At 53.3% G+C, this 15,514-nt stretch overlaps 1 protein-coding gene across 3 annotated transcripts in view; it reads right to left on the bottom strand.

Annotated features, from left to right (window-relative positions):
* RBM38 (RNA binding motif protein 38) overlaps window positions 1-15,514 on the bottom strand; it is a 92,733-nt gene that overhangs the window by 20,407 nt on the left and 56,812 nt on the right. The window contains exons 4-6 of one of the 3 annotated variants that reach the window (XR_010578742.1): window positions 9,267-10,186; window positions 4,811-4,906; window positions 3,849-4,366 (exon numbers count right to left, since the gene is read on the bottom strand). The gene's annotated coding sequence lies outside the window, so the exon portion shown is untranslated. Of the gene's footprint in view, window positions 1-3,848; window positions 4,367-4,810; window positions 4,907-9,266; window positions 10,187-15,514 lie in introns of those variants that run through there. The other 2 variants (XR_010578741.1, XR_012419569.1) reach the window with 2 other exon arrangements.

The raw sequence follows: 15,514 nt of genomic DNA, 5'->3' as shown, positions 1-15,514 counted from the left end.
AAGGTCCCTGTTCAAAGGGAGCCTTAAACCAATAGCGACCATGGCATTAAACCAGCCATGAGGTCCTTTGGCACGTGGGGTCCTTCTGGAGTGCAGGTGTCTATATGACCACCCAAGTCACACGCCCACAAAGCCGGCCTCACTCAGGCATCGCTTGGCTTTCAGACAGTGCAACCCAGAGATGGCTTTCAACAGATGCCTTCACCTCAGGCCTGGCTTCTCCAGCCTCCCCCGCGGTTCCCCTTTGGTCAAAGTGCAAATCAATCAAGAGGTCAGAGTGACCCACCCCACTGTCAAGAAGGACAGTGGGAGGAGCTCTGGGAAAAGTCAGATTGTCACCAGGCAGCTACAGGAGATAAGCTAGGCACTGGCCTGCGGCCAGCACGCTTGTCAGCCATTCCCCATGGTACTTCTCTGCATCTCGCAGTCCCAGAAGAGAATCAGCTCCCAGCCAGGCAACGTCCACTCTGTTCTGGGCAGCAGCTGGGCACGTTGTGCCTTCTACACGCCCATTAACCACGCTGTAGGATGGAACCCAGCACTGGAAGGACACTGCTGTTCTGGGGACATTCCCAGGACAGCCCTGCGACGCCTCTGACCAATGGCGGCCAGGACAGGCCCCTGCCCGCAGACTCAGGGATGTGCGCTGGGGAAGGCTCCTGCCCGATTACTCCTGGGGACCCATGGGACGCCTTCAGATGGGGCACATAGGGGAGGGGGAGGTGGCAGGATCCCCTCAGCACAAAGCAAAGGGACCCTGGCGACAGCAGGGAGGCAGTCAGGGGCTGGTGGTGGGGAGGTGGGTGGCAAGAGAAGCGAGGGAACCTAGGGTGGGGGTTAACTCCTCACCTCACACCGGAGCCAGCCTAGACAGCTGCGGACGAGGACCAGGCCCCCATCACAGGGCGCCCAGACTGCAGAGCGATTACAGAGGGGCCGCACCCCCTGTGAAGTACACCCATGCCATGCAGAAGTTCTCCTCACAGCCACAGTGCCAGGCAGCGCCCACCCGATGCTGCTCCACAGGCGGAACAGCCGCTGACCCACAGCAACGGCAGGGTCTGAACCCAGGTTCACGTCCGGCTCAGGTTCGTCTGTCTGAAACGACGGCTTTGGGTTCCTCCTGGCCAGGCCAGCAAGGTTTCGTGTGTCTCCTCTTACCTCAGTGCCAGGAGGGCAGGAGCCCAGGAGAAGTGCCCGGGGTAAAAAGGACACCCCAGTGAGGGCAGGAGGCATCACTTGACTGTTTTTCTAAGCCAGATGAAACTTGATTTCCCACAGGGAATTGCCAGGCAGCCCCACAGGCCCTGAGCTCAGAGTGCCGCCTTGCTCTGAGGCTCTGCTGTCCCGGCCTCGAAATCCTCCATCGTTTTGAACCAGAGGCTCCGCATTTTCATTCTGCCCTGGGCCTTACAAATCACACAGCCAGGCCTGCCCCACCGCCCCCAGGTAATGTAGAGAGTCACGGTCCTGCCCCAGGTGGGACACTGCAGGTGCTGGCTGGTCTTCGGTTCACACTGTCCACCTTGAAGTGCTCATTGTCAGAGGCTGGTGATCCCCAGACAGGGCGGATCTGCAGCCTCTGGCTGAGCTGAGGCTGGAGAACTTGGCGGTACCCGGAGTCCCTGACACTGGGGGAAGCCAGTGCCCCTGGGAGACATTGCCCCCAGGAAACAGTCTCCGCAGTCATAGACCCCTCCCCTTCCCAGTCTTGGGAAGGCTCCTTCTTCCCCTGAGACCATTGCATTTCTGTTGCCCCTCCCTCTATTCAGCCACCTCAGGGAGGGGCTACTAGTTCCCCCTCCCCGCTCACCCCCATCCCCCGCCCACAGCCCCACTGGCTTCATAATCCCCTCAGTCGCCTCTGGCCCCTGGATGGTGTGGGATGGGGAGGTGCTTACACCACTCCACTTTCTCGCCATATTGGGGAAGACAACTGTTGTTTCTGCCACCCCACCCCAGGTGTGCATCACCACGCTTTCTGAAAACAGCACTCAGGATTTTCTGAGAGGACCCCCCCACCACCACCACAACTTGAATTCCAGCAGTCTGGGCAGGGAAAACCCCACTCTCAAAGTCCAAGGTAGACATGTGACTCAGTCCTGGCCAATCCGATTATTTCATCCCGCAGGCCTCAGTGACTGGCTTAGGGATGGGAACATGACTCACATCAGTCCAACAGGAGTTACTTCTGTGCCCCTATCGGGAAGAAAGAATCTGACTTTCTACTGGAAGGGGAGGTGGGAGGAGGTAAGCCCTGGGCTGAATCTGACCGAAAAAGATGGGAGAGTAAGCGATGGAGAAAAATCAAGTCCTGATGACAGCCTTTGAGCCCCTGGATCCATCTGTGCCTGAAGCCAGCCAGCACCTAGACCATTTCAGTTACACACAAATCGTTTTTCTTAAGTCAGTGGAGTCTGGTTTTGTGTCACTCAAGACAGAAAGCGCCCTTAGCAGTGCGCTCTCTCCCTCTCTTGCAAAGGTTACAGCCACACAGGAGCTGAATCCACACTTGATTCACAGTGCCCAAGACTTGGAGAAATTCCCAAAGCCGGCTGAGGGGAGGCTTTGGAAAGGGGCCCATGCCTCTTGCTAACTTTTCTTTCTGAGGCACTGTGGCTGGGAATCCTTCCAGAGAGAACCCTTGTCTTCCTTCACAGCACAGAAAGGCCCCCATCCCTTGTGGGAGGCAGAATTCTAAGATGGCCCAGAATCCCGGCCCCTGCTGTAGTATAACCCCCTTCCCTGAAATGTGGGCAGGACTGTAGACATGGTGGTGTATCATGCCTTGAGAAAATTACTACTTAGTTAACTTGGAGTTCCTAAAAAGGGAGGTGGTTCTGGGTGGGCCTGGCTTAAGCAGGTGAGTTCTTAAAAGGAACTGAACCTTTCTTGAAGTCAGAGATTGGAAGTGTGAAAGGGTCCCAGGAGGGATCATGTGATAAGGACCTGTGAGTGGTCTCTAGAAACTGACAGCAGTCCCAGCCAACAGCTGGACAAACCACAGGGACCTCAGTCCTATAGCTGCAGGGAAATGAACCCTGCCATCAACCAGAGGGAGCTCGAAAGTGAGTTCTTCCCACTCGAGCCTCCAAATGAGAATGCAGCCCAGCCACCACCTTGACTGCAGCCTTGTCTGACCCTGGGCAGTGGACCCAGCTAGAACGTGCCAGACTCGTGACTCATTAAAACAGATAATGAATCGGTGTTGTCGAAGCCACTAAGCTTGTGATAATTTGTTACATATCATAGAAATCAATATAACTCTTACCACCAGAACCTAGGAGAGCCTGTCGGCCGGGATCAGAGGACAGAACAGTCCACTAAACAGCACGGTGCAGTGGTGAGCTCTCGGCTCCTGCAGGCGGGCTTCCTGGGCTCCCATTCCAATCTGACTGCTTGCTAGCCTTGGTTTCCTCATTTGCAAAATGGGATCTGAAAGAGCACTTCCTTCATGGGATGGTCATCATGGTTCCCATGGAGCACTTAGGACAATGCCTGGCACATGGCAAACACCTAGTCACTGTTATTTGTCGTTGTTGACGTTGTTGTCATGGTTCTAGCAAGAATGTTTTGGTGCTCAGGGTCGAGTATGCCACACGCCTGGGTTGGAGGTTTCGCTCCTCCACTCACTAGCTGTGACCACGGGCATCCCTTTCGCCACAGTGAGCCTTGGTTTCCTCCCTGGAAAATGGGACAATAAAGGGACGCAGTCCCAGAGAACTTGCTGAGTGGAGTCCTGAGCCACTGCGTCATGTGCTGAGCTCACTGCCAACTAGGTCAGTCACTGAACCGAACTGGGTCTATTGCCCACATGCAGCAAAAAGCCAAACACCAAGGCACTGAGATTTTGCAGCGAGAAAGGTTTATTGTGAGTCCGATGGCAAGGAGACAGGAGGAAACACTCAAATCTGTCTCCCAACTGAGGGCTAGGTCAGGTTTTATAAGCGTAGGATAATGAGGTGTGATCTGATTGGCTGTTCCCATGAGGTGATGCCAGGAGGTGTGATCTGATTGGATCCTGCCCTGGGGTGACGCCAGGGCTCAATCTGATTGGATCCTGGATCCTGCCACGCAATGTCCACTTCTTAATTCAGTCCCCGCATCCTGGCTCAAGCACTTAGGTTCCGTCCCTGGCTGCATGCTTGGTTATCTGGGCACGCCCAGGTTATGCGACCTTCAACCTGGGGGTTCACGGCAACTGAAAACAACTCATAACTTTGTTACATAAAAGTTGAACCAGATTGGTCTGGTGCAGTTGCAGAGTTACAATCCCAGGATTCAATCTAGGACTTCCGGTTCAAGGGGCTACCCCCTCCCTGGAACGTGGCTGGCTGCAATGCAAAGCACCCAGGAAGCCTCAGTTCTGTAGAGAATCACAACGAGAGATGAGAAATGACTTTCCACAAGAAATACTGAACTTCATCCCCATGGAGCATCTGCAGGGAACATGCAGGGACAGAAAGTTCCCATCTGGAAGCTTCATACATTTTTTCCTTTCTAGAATAAAGGGCAAACTCTGCAAACCCATCCACTCTTCCCAGTTGACAAAACACCTTCACCTGCCTTGACCTTAGCCTCGATGACAGCCTCCCACTGTGACCCTGGCTGAGTTGGAAACCGGGGCCCCGAGAGAGAGTCCCTCACCCAGGTCGCACACATAAAAAGTGGCAAGGCTGGGATTTGAACCTAGGTCTCCCAGACTCCACAGACCATGCTCATGGCCCCTCTTCGAGCCATGTTCCCTATATTCTAGTGAGGAAAGAAAGTCAATCAAGAGTAAGAAAGGGCTGGGCGCAGTGGCTCTCACCAGTAATCTCAGCACTTTGGGAGACCAAGGCAGGAGGATCACACGAGACCAGGAGTTCAGGACCAGCCTGGGCAACACAGCGAGACCCTCCCATCTCTATGAGAAAAAAAAAAAGAGTCAAGTATGTCAGATGGGGATGCAAATGATGGGGAGAAGTCAAGTGTTCATGGGGGAGAATTAAGTTTATAATTGGTGGGAGGGGTGGTCAGTGTACACCTCACTGGAAAGAGAACATGAGAACAAAGACCTAGGAGGTGAGGGTGCGAGCCATGCAGCCACAGGAAGAGCCTTCCAGGCAGTGCAAAGGCCCTGGGGCTGCAATGTGCCTGGCATGCCTGGGGAGCACCAAAGAGGTGGCCAACATGTCCTGCCTGGCTTGCCTCTGCCCCAGAAACCGTCAGCGTCACACCCTGCTATCATCTCGTCATCTGCATTATATTCCCAGGGCTTCTTAAATCCCTAAGAGAGTTTGGATTGGCTCAGGTCATCTGTTGGTGCCAATGATTGGATACCCCTAGGTCAGATGCCCACTCATGGTTCAATATCTGCACCATAGGGGCAGGATTAAGTCTCCACACACATGGCCACCCTGAGTGAGCTGCCCCTTCTGCAATGGCTGTGGACGTGGTGGCAGTGACTGAGATGTCCAGTGGTCCAACTGGCTGGTTTATTTTCTGTATCAGATGCTGCGGCCTCTCTCAAATAGCTGTGCCACGATCAGGAATATCCCCTGACCCCAGGGCACTGAACCAAACCTTCCCCTCCAGCCAGACCCATCCCTCCACCAGCGGATGTTAGTGACCAGCTATTGTGAGCCACACCCTGTCATAGGTGCTGGGGGCGACATGGCAGGCAAGACGGGCAAGGTCCCTATATCCTAGCAACAGAGACATAATTGACAAATAACTGCAGAAATAATTATTTAAATAGATTCTGATGTGTGCAATGATGGGAAAGCATTGGAACTATGAGAACTTATAACAGGGGGCAAGCCCAAGCTTCAGGGTCAGGGGGAAGAGCAATCACGGAAGGCTTCTTGGAGAAAGTGACAATGAAGCTGAAGACTGAATGGTGGATCCAAGTCAGCCAGAGAGGAATAGGGGAAGAAAACAGGATTCCCAGAAAAAGGAAAGAATGCATTCAAAGGCCACCAAGTTTGAAAGGAGCTCAACATGTTTGAGACAACCCAAGAAAGCCTGTGTGTGGCCAAGGTGTCATGGGGGATGGGTGTGAGGTAGTAGCACAAGGCCAGGCTGGAGGGTAATGGCGGTTGAAAGAACACTGCTCCTTGTCATCTGATTTACAAAGCCCATTCAAGTCGGGGCCCAGCGGCTGGTGGGCTGAGAGAACAAATTTGAATGTCAAATTGCTGTCCTGCCCATTGTATGCACACACAATCTCTTTGGCTACCAGAGGTTCCAAGGGCCCTGCCAACGGTGAGGAGATCCAGGAGGCAAGCACAGCCCTGCAAGACCCTGCTCTGAGGAGGAGGAGGCTCATCAGAATCAATGGCAAGAGCCACTCACACCTGTCCTTTTGGGAGGCACTGATCTACTTCTATGTAACAGCCATCAGAGAGCCACTGGGTCCCACACACGACCCAGCTTTAATCAGGGGTGCTCATGCAAGTTGCACCCCCACATGCCCTGGGGAGCTCTTACCACCTCAAAATCCCCAGGTGCTTCTGACAGGTGCCTGGGGGGGCCCCGGACTCTGACCTCTTGCCTATTCTCTGTGCACCCTCCCTCCTCAGTGTCACATCCAGGACAGTGGCTAAGACAATGACTCCCAATTTCGATTTCCAGCCTGGACCACCTGCTGACCTCCAGCTCAGGGCCCACCACCTTCTCAGGAGCGCCAGGCGGGCTCATCATCACATCTTAATCTTTTTTTTTTTTTTGAGACGGAGTCTCCCTCTGTCGCCCAGGCTGGAGTGCAGTGGCTGGATCTCAGCTCACTACAAGCTCCGCCTCCCGGGTTTACGCCATTCTCCTGCCTCAGCCTCCCGAGTAGCTGGGACTACAGGCACCTGCCACCTCGCCCGGCTAGTTTTTCGTATTTTTTTAGTAGAGACGGGGTTTCACCGTGTTAGCCAGGATGGTCTTGATCTCCTGACCTCGTGATCCGCCCGTCTCGGCCTCCATCACATCTTAATCTTACCACATCTGCACCGTGTGCAACAGTGTCCCCCAGAATTCATGTTCATCCAGAACCTCAGAATGTGACCTTCTCTGGAAATAGGGGCTTTGCAGATGGAATTAGTTCAGATGAGGTCATATAGGATTAGGTTGGGCACTAAATCCAATGACTGGTATCTTTGTAGGAGAAAGAAGAGACTCCGAGACGCAGGGAGAAGGCCGTGTGAAGGCGGTGGCAGGGATTGAGTGACGCGGCCACAGGCCAAGGAGCTCCAAGGACCTCTGGTGCCCACAGAAGCTGGAAGAGAGGCTGGGATGGATTCTCCCTCAGAGCCTCCAGAAGGAAACAGCCCTTCCCACACCTTGATTTGGGATTTAAATTTCTGCTGCTTTAAGCCGCCCCGTTTTCAGGAATTAGCTAGCAGTCTTGCAGACGAATGCAACGTCGAAAGCAGGACTCAGAATTTGCTCCCTCATACCTGCTCTTCCCCCATCTCCCATCTCCACAGTGGGCCCTCCGTGCCCCTCACTGCTCAGGCTGAAATCTTTGCAGCCTGCCTGCTTTCCTTCCTCCCTCCCTCCCTCCCTTCCCTTCTATCTGTTTTTCTTTCTCTCTCTCTCTCTCTTCTTTATTGGAAGGATCTCATTCTGTCACCCAGCCTGGAGGGCAGTGGCATGATCACGGCTCACTACAGTCTCCACCTCCTGGGCTCAAGTGAAAGCAACAAAGGGCTGGAGGGGGTGGGGACAGGGGAGCCTTGGGCATCTGCTGGCCTGGAAAAGGGCAGGACAGGAACTTGGAGGCTGGAGACGCAGTTGCCCAGGTTCTCTTCCAGTCACACTCATTCTCCTCCTACCCCCCTGGAGTTTTTGGTTCTCCAACCTCTCTGCCAGTCCGATGACCCCGTGTCATCACATGTCACCAACTCCTACCTGACAATCAGCCACTCACCCAAAATCACACCTTTTTTTTTAGACAGAGTCTCACTCTGTTGCCCAGGTTGGAGTGCAGTGGTGAGATCTCGGTTCAGTGCGAACTCTGCTTCCTGGATTCAAGCGATTTTCCTGCCTCAGCCTGGGATTATAGGCACGCACCACCAAGCCCGGCTAATTTTTGTATTTTTAGTAGAGACGGGATTTCACCATGTTGGCCAGGCTAGTCTCAAACTCCTGACCTCAAGTGATCCACCCGCCTCGGCCTCCTAAAGTGCTGGGATTACAGGCATGAGCCACCGTGACTGACTTTTTTTTTTTTTTAAAGATGGAGTCTTGCTCTGTGGCCCAGGCTGGAGTGCAATGGTGCCATCACAGCTCACTGCAGCCTCGACCTTCTGGACTCAAGTGTTCCTCCCACCTCAGCCTCCCGAGTAGCTGGGACTGTAGGTGCAGACTACTATGCCTGCCTAATTTTTTCTTTCTTTGTAGAAACGGGGTCTCACTATGTTGCCCAGGCTGCTCTCAAACTCCTGGGTTCAAGAATTTCTCCCACTTCGGCCTCCCAAAGTGCTGGGATTATAGGCATGACCCACTGCACCCAGCTACTTTATTTTTTAAGTTTTTTTGTAGAGATTGGGTCTCACTGTGTTGCCCAGGCCGGACAGTCATTTTAACTCCATCAAGTGTCCCGCCTTCCGCATAAATTCCTTTGTCAAAGTCAGAATCAAGCCCTGCATCTAGTCACTTCTCACAGCCTCCTGCCCCCATCATGTGAAGCCACTGACGTCTCTCTCCTCCTCACTTCCTCCCTTTTTCTGCCCTTACACCCTAGTCTTTATTTATTTATCGACACATACTTTCACTCCTTTTGCCCAGGCTAGAGTGCAATGGCATGATCTCTGCTCACTGCAACCTCCGCCTCCCAGGTTCAAGCAATTCTCCTGCCTCAGCCTCTCGAGTAACTGGGATTACAGGCACACACCACCATGCCCAGCCCCACCCTAGTCTTTAAAACACAAGGCAGAGCAATCTTATGGGCCCCCTTGTCCCCCGTCTCACTCAGTCAAGTCCAAAGCCCTCACAGTGCGGCACAGGCCCATCCTGACCTGACCATCCCTCCCCACGACAGCCCCTCCAGCCTCACCCCGCCACCCTCCCTCTTGTTCACTGCCTCCGGTCGCACTGGCCGCCCTGCTGCCGCCCCTGCCTCAAGGCCTTTGCACTGGTTGTTCCCTCTGTTTGGCACATCCTGCGCCCAGGTCCTGGCTCATTCTCTCCATTCAGATCTCTGCTCAAATGCCACCTCCCCGGAGGCCTTCTCTGACTGCCCTGCCTAAGGCAGGCTCCTGTCCCATCCTCCTCCTTCCCTTTATCCGCTTTACCTGTCTCTGGCGTCCTTCCAGTTGGCCCAGCATGGACAGCACGTGCGTGTGGGTTTATCTCCAGCGTGGCTGTGCAGCTGGTCCAGAACTTGGCCTCAGAAGGCTTCAATAAACATTGGCTGAACAAATGAAAGAGTCGGTGAATGAATGATTGAGTGAACGAGTAGGCAGATGAAGCCCCATCCTGTGGACTCAGCCAACCCTAATGGCTCATGAGTGTTGCCAGCTGCAGCTCTTGTGAGGGGCAGATAAGAATGTGGTTCCCAAAGTTCCGGTTCCTCTTGAGCCGTGGAAGGGCTCCCCTGTGACCTCTGCAGCGGGGACAGCAGCGTCCCCTCTCACAGCCCCGCAAAGACAAGGTTCGTGGGCCTCCTTCTAAGGGGCAGCGGGACTCAGGGCGCCTGGGGAGGTCAGGCCTGCGTCCCAACACCAGCACTGTCCCCACGGGCTATGCGGCCCCAGGCTGGTTACCTGACCTCTCTGTGCCTTGGTGTTCTTATCTACAAGATGAGTACAGGGAGGATTGACATGGCTGCAAGGCTGTTGTGAGAACTGAAGGCATTCATACGCAGCAGACTGAGGATGGTCCCCCGTGAGTGCTCAGTAAGCAAGAGCAAGTGTCACCGCATGGCCCCATGGAGAAGGCTGGTCTTCCATCATCTCCTTCTCCTTCTTGGGACAAGGTGGGGCATGTGATTGTCCCCATCTGGAGCTTGGCCAAGCCAGAGCAGGGGCTGTGACAGAGTCCTCAGCATGGTGACATCCCGGAGTTTTGACTACGGGGTGCAGTGGCCACAAGTGCACTGCTGTGCCATGTGGATGTTTCACCTTCGGGGTCTGCCTGGGACGAGCTGCCATCCGCCTTCCTTTGCTGCTCAGGCAGTCAGACATGAATTGTCTCCATCTCATCGCCAGCTTTGCTGAGGAGGAAAGAGAAAGAAACGGAATGCCAAGGCCCCCAGTCAGGAGGCCAAAGATACACAGACCTCTGGGAGCGGGGGAGGCAGAGGTCCAGAGGTGAGGAGGGCTGCCCTGGGGGACTCCTTCGGGGGGCTCCAGGGATGGCTAGCTGTGGGTGCTGGGCCCATCCCTGGGCTTGTGTCCCCACAGGGACTGCACCTTCCCCGTGAGGGGACGTGACCAAGGGGCTGCAATCTCACACCTCCCTGCCGGGGCTCGACAGAGCAAGACGGCCATGCGTATTTCTCACAGAACGTGAAATGTGCAAACACAGTGCCATCTGTGGCCTGCACGCTTTCCAGGCCCCTCCAAGTTACCTCCTCCGTCCTTTCTCAGGCCGAGTCCACCCTAGAAACCCAGTGTGTCGGCGGCAGTTTGCCCCAGATGGTCCCTGCTGCTCCCAGCACCTCAGTTCACCCGGCCATGGCCCAGCCACCAGTGCACCTCATCACCTGCCTAGAACCAAGATGCTGAGACCTCGAAGGCCGTGCTCAGCACCCTCAGAGCAAAATACTCGCAACTAATGTGCCAGCAAATTTCCCAAAGCCAAGTAAAACTTAGGAGCCAGCAACCCTCCAGTGACTCCCGAGCAAGGGGTTCGATGATGTGGTTTTGCTCTCCCTCCTCTCAGGCCACTCCGGGCAGGCAGTTTGTCACCGGGAGAGATGACTGCCCCCCCAGTGGAGCAGGGCTGGTGACCACACTGGCAGCCAGATGTCGGCCCAGCGTCGTAAATGATGCAGGACGGCTTATCGGTCACAGGAAGCTGGAGAGCCAAGCTGCAGCCACACAGAGTGAAGAAATGGGCCTGTGGGAGAGGAAGCTGCCCGGCCTCAGTTATGCAAAATATATGGGGGTGCGGGGCGGTGGGGCCCTCTTCCTTTATTATGTAATTATCTCTGCATCCCTGCTGGAGGGAGGCTTGCACCTCAGCTGCACTTCCGAGTCACCTGGGGTGTAAAATGCCACCCTAGAGATTCTGGCACAGTTGGTCTGGAGCATGACCTGGGCAGGAGGATTTTTTAAGCCCTCTGGATGATTCTATGGGCAGCCAAGGTTATAAACACAGGCTCCAGGTTTAGAACACAGGCTCAGGTTCAGGAGCAGAGCTTTAGCCTACAGGTCCTGAAGGACCCCACCCAACTGTGAGGATCACAGAGACTAAGGTGCAAATAGTGCCCTGGACTTGTGCAGTTTACAACCTGTGCAACTGGACACAGCAGACCTGATGGGGGGTAGGGGAGAAACTAAGCATCCAAACCACTTTGTTGGTGAAGAATGACATGGAGGTGCAGGTTCAGGCCCCAGTGCTGTTACCTGTTCAGGGAATTTGTAATCAGTGCCTCCTGTGTACGGGCATTATGTACCCCCACTCGAGTCATGCAGATGATATTTATGGGAGGCAGACAGAGAGAAAACAAATAATCCAGCACACGAATATATAATGACACATTTAGTAAGAACAGGTGGCAGGAAAGAGCAAGGGAAGTGTGGTGGGCAGAATAATGCCCTCACCCCAGTCTCAGAACCTGTAACTACTCTAGGCTGCTCGGTGAGGGGGAATTCGGGCAGCAGATGGAACAGAGGTTGCAAAACAACTGACCTGGAAATGGGGAGATCATCCTGGACCATTGGAGTGGGCCCAGTGTCCTCACAGGAGCCCTTCAGAGTGCAAGAGGGAACGGGAAGAGGGGTGGCAGAGGGAAGACTCACCCTGAGGCTGCTGCCTTGGAGAGGCAGGAACCAAGGACCTGAATCCTGCCAGACACTCCAATGAGCAGGAAACAGGTGCTCCCCAGAACTTCCAGAAGGGGGCGCAGTCTGCTGACACCTTGACTTGGGCTCACTGAGAACCCGGACAGAGGGTCAGTGGAGCCCACCCAGACGCCTGACTCAAGGAGCCGGTGAGCTAATCAAAAGGTGCTTCAGGCCATGGCACTGGGGGTCACGTGTGATACCAGCAAACAGAAAACCTACAGGCAAAGCCTCAAGCGAGAGTATGGTCTAGTTTGGGGGTCAGAGAAACCTTCCTGAAGAAATGGTATTTGGGGTAAGACCATGAGGAAGAAGAGAAATGAACTTGGCAAAGCAGGGAGGCAGAGAGAACAAAGTGGGCCAGGGCCCTGGGGCAGGAGGAAAGCCACTCCGAGCAAGGGAGGCAGAGAAGTCCAGTGTGAAGAGCCATTGCACTCTACCAGCCTCAGCTTCCTCGTGTGTGAAAAGGGAATATAGCAGCATACCCTCACTGGGAGAATGAAGTGGGCTGGGAAGTCGCACAGCAAAGTAGCTACAGTTCCACAGTCAGGGTTCAAACCCTCGGTCTTCTGGTTACTGCATGGGTGGCCTTGGACAGGCTGTTTTCCCTATCCGAGCCTCCACTTCCCGGGAGCCCGCTGTGAGTCTTAGGTAAGACTGTATCCACAGCATCCTCAATAAACGTGGACTGTTGTTTTTGTTAGGGGAATAGAGCCCAGAGGCAGCAAGTGACCTGGTGGCTGAGCCAGGTGAAAAATAAGTCTCCTGTCTCCAGCCTCGACTGTGCAGCTTCTCAATTTGCAGGGCCAGGGTCAACTGAGGAAAGCAAACTTCAAGCCAGGTGAGTGGAGGCTCAAGGTGGCCCAGGAGGGGGGGGGGGGTGTGTGTGTGTGCATGTGAGTGTGGGTGTGCTGGAGTGGCGTGTGCATATGTGTGTGAGTGTGTGAGACTGCAAGAAGTGGCATGTATGATATAGAAGTGTGGCTGGGCAAAGTGGCTCACGCCTGAAATCCCAGGACTTTGGGAGGCCGAGGTGGGAGGATGGCTAGAGCCTAGGAGGTCCAGGCTGCAGTGAGAGGTGATCATGCCATTGCACTCCAGCCTGGTCAATGAGCAAGACCCTGTCTCAAAAGAAAAAAAAAAAACAACAGAAAGAAAGACCTGCCCTGGGCCAGCATTTAGTAACCACTCAATACAAGTGTGCTATTAAGGACGCTTGAATGTTATTATTAGCAACTAGAATATGAGACAGCTTGAGGTTAAGCTCCCCACCCAGCCTAGTGGAATAAGGATCCAATCACAACTCTGTTGATCGTAAGAAAAATAAACCAATGCCATATTTACTGAGTATCTGGATTGTGACCTGAAGTTCTTACCTTATTACAGGGACATAGACCTGAACTGGCGTGTATTGCTGTCATTAGTTAACTGTTGGCTCCTTGAGAGCAAGGACTGTGTTGTCTTTTGCTACCACTGTGTCCCCCGGCACTTAATATGGCACCTGGCACACAGTAGGTGTTTGATGTTGTTGAATGAAAGAGCGAAGACACCTTAATGGCCTGAAGGACAGAAAGACAGCAGTCAGTGTGTCCTTATGCCTGATAAACTTTGATCCTGCTTAACTGGGACTTTGCATTTCTATCACTGAAGCAGAGAGTGAAAGAAATATTTACCAAAAGGCTCCCGGTCCTGGTGGGTTTCTTGCAACTACAGATTGTCTTTTCAGGCAGTGTTTCTCCAGAGAGCAGCTGACCTCCTAGGTCATGTTTCACAGGGACAGTGGGATAGGGAGTGACAAGAAGTAAGCCTCCTCTCAAGGAATCAACACTTACTCTGCATGAGGCACTATGCAGGTGACTTTACATACCTCACCTTATTTAGTTCTCACAAACATTGATAGCTTATCTTCACCAGGGCAGTCACCCCTGCCTGCCAGACACATATGCATATCTGATTGCTCCTCTACCCCATTTTGTCTGTGTTCTCTCATGGAAAAATGCAGATCCCCCCATCTTTCCTTTATCCCTTTTGTTTATGTGAAAACTGTGTGTTTCTCAATATCCCACCCTTTCTCCTTTAAATTTGGAACCCCCAACATCATCTTCAGAGAAAGGCACAGACCTGTTTCCCAGGTGCGTCCTTAACTTTGGCAAATAAATCTCCAAAAATGATTGAGACTTGTCTCATCGTTTTCTCTGATTGACAAGCCAAATCATTCACATGTCACAATTGAGGAAACTGAGGCTCAGAGAGGTATATAGGTACCCAGTGTGGTACCTAGATTTTTATAAAATGACCTCAATTCATCCCTCCTTGTATCCATGCCAAAAACGTATCCTGCAAAACGTTTTTGCAGCTCTTCCCATCAAAAGTCAGAGGTGATTTCCAAACTCTTGAGTCGGGTTGGTCTTGTGACTTGCTTTGGCCAACAGAATTGCTGGAAGTGATACTGTGCCAAATCTAAGACCCCAAACTGCCTTGCATTTTTCTTCTCTCTCTCTCGGACCCCTGTCTCCATCAGGAGAAGAGTCTGCCGGAGAATGAGAGACCAGTTGTTCCCATCACCCTAGATGATAGTCAGAGCTTCCTGCAGACCTGGCAGCTGACCACAAAAATGCATGAGGGATCCCAGCCCACACCAGAACCATCCATCTGATGGTTCAGGCTAAACTGTCAACTCATAGAATCATGTTCTAAGCAACTAGGTTTTGGGATGATTTGTTACATAGCAGTAGCTAAATGATACACTCACAGTCACACAACTATTAAAGGCTGAGTCAGGACTCAAGGCAGGAGTTGGGTTTGTGGGACACCAGAATCCATGCTCTCAACCTCTGTATTTTGCTGCCTCCCAGAAGGAAAATGAGGATGACAGGACCAGAGCTGCTAAAGATCCCTTCTCTTGTCTGCCAACATTCAGTTACGTCTTCTGGGGAAACGTGCCTAATCCCTGCTCTCTCCTGCTCTGGCACCTCCTATCTGAGCCGTGCTCTTTCATCCCCTACCCTTACAAGGGTCTGGGTGGGGACAAAGCACTGGCTGCCACTTCAGGTTTCCCTGAGCCCCTACTTTGATCTGCTCCAACCCTGCTCGTTTTCAAGGTTTGTTCAGAATGCTGGCAAGAGCCAATGTTTCTACACGTACATATCAGCAGCCATGATGAAAACCAGCTGTGAGGTTTAAAAATAGCCCCCAAGGGCTGCCAAAAATGCCAGGTCCCTGACTTGGAGGGGAGAAGTCAACCCCAAGGTGGGGCCACCATCATCAGGGAATAGTCCTAGCCACCACATGCCCAGGAGTCTTTGATGCCAGTCCCACAGGGCTTGCCACAGGAGCTCAACTGAGTCCAAGTCCCTAGGAGCAAAAGCCCCCAGAGAAGCGGGGATGGAGTTTGAGACCAGCCTAGTCGACATGGTGAAACCCCATCTCTACTGAAAATACAAAAATGAGCTAGGTACTCCCAGCTACTCAGGAGGATGAGGCAGGAGAATTGCTTGAACCCGGGAGGCAGAGGTGGCAGTGAGCCGAGATCA

This window comes from Macaca fascicularis, chromosome 10 (genome assembly GCF_037993035.2).
Source record: "Macaca fascicularis isolate 582-1 chromosome 10, T2T-MFA8v1.1".
NCBI classification, from domain to species: Eukaryota; Metazoa; Chordata; class Mammalia; order Primates; family Cercopithecidae; genus Macaca; species Macaca fascicularis.
The sequence above is the reverse complement of the archived record's forward strand: the minus strand, read 5'-3'. Positions and strand labels throughout refer to the sequence as shown.